The sequence below is a fragment of the Rattus norvegicus genome, chromosome 4, assembly GCF_021556685.1.
Source record: "Rattus norvegicus strain SHRSP/BbbUtx chromosome 4, alternate assembly SHRSP_T2T, whole genome shotgun sequence".
Classification (NCBI taxonomy): Eukaryota; Metazoa; Chordata; class Mammalia; order Rodentia; family Muridae; genus Rattus; species Rattus norvegicus.
In genome coordinates, this window is record NC_141537.1 from 86,296,619 (window position 1) to 86,302,852 (window position 6,234).

The window sequence follows — 6,234 nt, forward strand, 5'->3', positions numbered from 1 at the left end:
AATCCTTTCCTCTCCAACTTGCTTCTTAGTCATGATGTTTGTGCAGGAATAGAAACCCTCGCAAAGACAGTATCTTAACTTCTTACTTGCAAAGATTTATGTACCTGTCAGTAGTTTTAATCTTGCTTTAAGTCTTGGTTTTCTTCATTGTTTTTCCTTCTGCCATGACTAGTATAATCCATACTTAATATTTGTAATCTCATACTAGTAATTAGTAACTAATAATCTCGTATTCAACCACTGGTTTTCTTCTTGAAATTATGCCTGTGTGTTTTGCTACATTCTCAGTATAAAACAATAAGTATACTTTGTCAAACAATATTAAGAGACTAACCCAAGAATCTCACCCCTGGGAGCCCACTACCTAAGGATGACTCTAGGGCAATATATGGATACAGTTTTTCTGCTCTTGCCTTTTGGGGGTCATTCATTGACAGAATCATATTGTTACTCTTTGAACCTTTTTTCTTTTTTGAAGATAATTTTGTAGTTATATTTACATACAGAAAACAGCACTGTACACTTAACCCTGTTTAGTGGCAAGTTCTTTGGCCTTTGCTTTTCCCAGTTTGGCAATGCAAGTCACAGATTTAGGACCCAGGATTTTGTCTTCCCAGTGAGAGTGAATCTCATCATATCTGTCACTGTAATTGGTCCCTATAGCTTCCACCAACTTATCCAGAGCACCCTTGTTTCCCAAGTCAACCTGTATGAAGGCAACCTGGTAAATATGTTCTGTGTACCAGTCATTCCAGCCTGACCTTTCCCTTGATGATGCAATAGGAGACACACACACCCCACCCTCTGTCTAGTGAGGGTGGAATGTCTAGGCAGGCAGGAATGTGGTTTACATCGTAGGCAATCACCACCAGTTGAGCCTTCTTGTTTTCTACCAAGGTAGAGACTATACTGACCCCTGCTAGAAGGACAGGAGGTCTCTTAGATGGGAACTTTGGTAGCAGCTTTCTACTAGCAAGGGCCAACAGCCTTGTTTCTTCTGTGTTGTCCCTGGCCTGCACTTGTGGGCAAACTTAAGCAGCTAGGTATCTGTTTGCTGGTCCATAGCCTAGGGAATCTGGTTAATGGTGGGAGGTTCTTTGAGCCACTTACAGAGGATAGCCCCTTTGCTACTCTGGCCTGATATAGCAAAGCCATCTGAAGAATCGAGTGAGATATCTTTGGAGCTGGATATCGACCAATGCAGAAGTTCTTTACTCAAACCACCTTTGTGGTCCCCTGTTTCTTCACAACAGTGGGGCCAGGGCCACCTTCTTTCCATTGTTCTTTCTTTGGGAACTTTTGCTTGGCTGGAGGAAAGAGCTGGGCCTTGTGTTTTTAACTTCTAGGGTATAGCAATTTCAGACCAATTGTAATGCCCACATTTTAGCAAGTCCTGCTACAGAGGATCTAAATCCTCTCTAACTGCTAGATAGAATAGGGAGACTCTTGTAGTCTCTTTCTGGCAGGGAGTGAATTTAAAATGAAAAATTACAGACCCTTATTCTTAGCTATCCCCAAAGGACTTCTGTGACTATGGCTCTCAAGGGGAAGCTGAGGCAGGGAAGTAGGATAGAGGATGAAGTCTAGATGGCCTTGCACAAAGGCTGCAGCATTAGTATGTGAGGAAAACTGTTGACAAAGGGGGAGGCTTCAAATCCACTCCTAAGGCCCACATGTAACTGAGCATGAGCAAGGAAGACCAAACTAGGTAAATGAGCCAGAGTTCCCACACTGTGCAGAGAACCCCCCAAAGCCTAGTCTTTGTATATGTCCTCCCCTTGAGCTTTAAACTTGTTCTCTGTGGTGGTGTTTTTCTTCCCTCAGGACTGTGTTGTTTCTTAATGACTTCTCTTTTCTCCTTGCTACTGTCAATGTGCCTTCATCCAGTTCCTTGTTCAGGGAAAACAATTCCCTGGAAACTCTGGCAGGTACTCACCAAACCTCAGTATTGACTGTTATTATCCCCACTGGCCAGAACTTAGTCATAAGCTGACATAATTGGGCTCTGAAAAAGAATGTTCAAGTATATGGAAAGGAAATTAGCCTGTTGACCATTAAGTCAATATTATCCCCACTTCCCCAGTCCCGTTAAGAAGAAAAAAATACAAGTTCACAGAACACACCCACCTATTTAAGAAGGATCAATCTGGTAGCAGACAGCAGTCTTCAAATGAGGTTTACCCACACAAGTGACATGAACTTTCTGAGGGGCATATGACATAAGATGACCTAGGCCATCATTTCCTGGATTTTGGTTCCCCAATCTTTCTACCTGTTTGCAAATAGATTGGCCTGAGAGCTCATCTATGTGGTCCACTTTCATTGACCAACTCTTTCTTTCCCACTGTATCCATGAATTCTTCTCACAAAGTATTAGCCGTGGGAACCTCCAGGAATGAAGAGGAGAAGTACATAAGCGACCTTAGGGTTATTTCTCTCCAGAATCAGCTCTGTAAAGGGTTTTGATGAAGACTTAAGATACAATGTTGGAGCCCACTTTGCAGTGCTTTTGTAGAACTCTCTAGGATGTATGAGAAAGGTAAAGGTAAAGAAGTCAGTTACTAGCTTATTCTCAAATATAGCAACAGAAAAAAACCAGTGCTGATCTACATGTATTGTAACACTTTTATTCCTTTATGAAGTAAGTCATTATATAACAGAGGTAAACAAACAAATATGTGCATATGCATGTGTTAGTATATATAATTATTTGATGAATCTATGTAAAATATATTTATATAATTTAAAAAAAATTAAGAAAGTTAGTTGCCTCAAAAGCACAGGTTGTAAATTTTTCCTAAAACATGTAATTTCCACTTCTTCAGTTATGACACAAATTATGATACAATCTGTTTAAGTTGAGAGAATGTTATTACTGTGTACTCAGTTGGGACATGTTACTGTAGACTTAGATTTTTCTAAGCTTATTTTATTTAGGGTTCTGGAATACTTCAACCTCCCTTCTAATCCACTGAACTGAGGTAGGAGAAAAAGAAGGCTTATAGGAAAAGGGTGTTGTGGGCCTGCTTAGAAGTAATCCTTTGGGGCAATTTTACTCTTTGTAGTCAGGATAACATCAGTCCAGTCCAACAGCAAACACTAAACATGAATCAGTAGCAGTGGTTCTATCCAGCGGAAACTGCAAGGCTCAGCCAGATCTGCAGGAATCAGTTAAAGTGGCAAGAATCAGCCAGAATGCCATGAGAAGAGAAGCTCTTTGGTGCATTTCTCTCTATGACGTGAAGAGCAACCAAGACCAGTGAAGACCAGCAAAGACCAGCAAAGACCAGCAAAGACCAGCAAAGTGCTGCAGGGTGTAGCAATGCATGAGCCTTTTTTCACTGTCTGTGGAGTTCTACTTATTTTCCTTCCAAACATCAGGCCCCCTTTCAGGCATCCGCTCCAGCAAAACATCACGTGACCTCTCAATTGTCTGTTTCAGCAAACATCCTCTCACATATTTTCTTCAGCAAATCATTCTCTCACATGTGTTTTTCAGCAAAACATTCTCTCACAAGACAGCTTCCAAAAACACATCACATGACACAATTGAGTTTCTAAAGAAACCAGAAATTTCCACTTAACTTTATGAAAGAGTTCAAAGACATAACGATCATTGCTAACATAACCCAATTTTCACAGATTTACTTTCCTGTGTTTTCTCAATTATCAAATTAAAACACGTCATTCCAATGATGACAATGTACAGCAAGGAAAGCTAAATAGGCCCGGGGACTTCCCTTGCAAGCCTGAGGATCTGAACCCATGTAAAAAGGGCAGGCATGGCCACATGTCCTTGTATTCAGGCACTAGAAAGGCAGAGGCAGGTGAAAAAGGAGCCTGTTCTCTGGGGCTTAGTAGTGCCAATGTCTACCCTTTTGGTGAACTACAAGTCGGTGAGAGACCTTATCTGAAAAACAAAACAAATCAAAACAAACAAACAAAAACGGTGGGTTTTGAGTGACCCAAGATTGTCCATTGTTCTCATACAATTGTATAATTAATAGGCATACCTGTATACATACTTGTAACAACACACACACACACACACACACACACACACACACACAGAGAGAGAGAGAGAGAGAGAGAGAGAGAGATTAAAATAAGATAGAAAAAGTCTATCAAACCCGTGTATTTTGTTTAAATTTAACAATTTGCTTGTCAAAATTTGTAATGTAATTTTGCTCATGTGATGCTTTGAGTGAGCATGACCCCCATAGGGCATGATCTTGTTGGAATACATGTGTCTCTTGGGGTAGGCTTTGAGTTTTCAAATGTCCAGCCAGGCCCATTCTCTCTGTACCTGCTGCCTATGTGTCAGGATGTAAAGCTCTCAGCTACTGCTCCATCGATGTGCCTGTCTGCCTCCTGCCTTGATGAACTACTCCTCTGAAACTGTAAACAAGCCCCAGTTAAATGCTTCCCTTTAGAAGAGTTTGCCTTGGTCATAGTGTCTCTTCTCAGCAACAGAACAGTAAATAAGACACCGTGTTTCTTCATAATTAGTGATAATCTACTGAATTCTGCAATTTAAAATCTTCTGGTCTCAGATTTTGTGGCACACAGTGCCTTTCCACCTCCTTTTGTGCTCATACTTTGTCTTCCCTGGGTATAATTTCTGAGAAATTTGAAGCATTTACCTGAGCTCTTAGTAAACAAATTTATTACTTTTCTCTTGATGTTATAACTCTTAGGTGGAATGTCTTAATCACCAATCCTTTGCCATGTTTTAACTTCACATTTTTAAACAATAAATTTTAACCTTTCTGATATAAAATTAAATATACCCATTAGTCATCTTTCATCATTTTTCTCATTCCTTTACTTCAATAATAAGTGTCTTTTGCATTTTTGCTTTCTTCTTTAAATTGCATACTCCCAGTTTGAACTAGTTTTTATTCGGTCTCTAATTATTTAACTTTTACCTGCATTTATTTTACATTGAATTTATTCCCATGCCATAGATTTCTCTTTCTTCAATTTCTTCTAGGAAATTTCTTTCATTTTCTTCTGTGCAACCTCCTCCTCTGACTTTGGAACAATTTGTTTCTTCTCAGGGACAGTCATCTAAGTACAATCAGCTTAACCCAGTCATGGGCTCTATAAATTCATTGGTAAATCTTCGACGCATTGCTCCCTTCCGTATGTTCAATAACCAGAGAATATGCATCTAAACCCTTAAGCTCAGCATTACTCTAGGTATTTGCAAACATGTGCAGCAAAAACTATCAGCACTGTTTAAAGCCACTGACTCTGTGTCAAGAAGTAATGTTAGGCCTAGATATAATTACTGACTACTTTCATACCACTGGAATGGCTCACATGACTCCTTTAAAGTGACATCGTTCAAACACTTGGTGACTTCTCAGATATGCATACCCTTGGTGGCCTGGAAACTTTTACACCTGGTCTTAAGAGAACATGAGGATTTGAACATCTTCATTTGCATGATATTGTGGGGTTTTCTGGGTCAGGAGAGTAGTGAACCATCTTCACGGGTCACCCAAAGCCACTTACAGGATTAGGAAGCCTTAATCTCCAGTGTCCTTTCAATTCTACTTAGCCATTTCACCATCTTTAGGATTGCTGTAGCCAGCTTCTGTAGCTGGCTTTATGCTAGCCCTTTTACCTGCCTGTAAGTCAAATAGCTGTCTTCCATCAGTGAGATGTACATGTAATCTCTGGACACAGGGCCATCATTCAAGTACCCACTCCCTTCTCTAGATTCCATCTCCTAAGTTTCCTTCACATCCTGGAAACTCATAAAATGGTGAACCTGTCAATGATGTTAGAGATTTCACAAACCAATCACTTCCTACCTTTGAAAATTGTTACTGGGAACCAGGTCTTCAGCACTTGATTCTTTGGTAGACATTTCAGGTCCAAATTGGTACACTAATCTGTCCTGGCTAGTTTTATGGCAACTTGACACAAACTAAAGTCATCTGAGAGGAAGGAACCTCAATTGAAAAAAAATGTGCCCGTAAGATGGGGCTGTAGGAAGGCAAGCCTATACAGGACATTTAAGATTCTGTCTCCTAAGTGTGTATTATCTCCTGGGAACCCATAAAATGAAGTTAATCTATTAGTGATGGCGGAGACGTCACAATACAGTCACTTCCTGTCTTTGGACATTGCTGCAGGGAAAACCAACCTTAAATCTTGTCATTAGTAATTGGTATGAAAGGGTCTACTCCAGTGTGGGTGGTACCATGTCAGTTTTCTAAGAGA

At 40.2% G+C, this 6,234-nt stretch overlaps 1 pseudogene; it reads right to left on the bottom strand.

The window, feature by feature from the left end:
* Nucleotides 1–523: 523 nt before the first annotated feature.
* Nucleotides 524–5,878, bottom strand: LOC148006274 (large ribosomal subunit protein eL8 pseudogene; annotated as a pseudogene).
* Between the last annotated feature and the right edge of the window lie 356 nt (nt 5,879–6,234).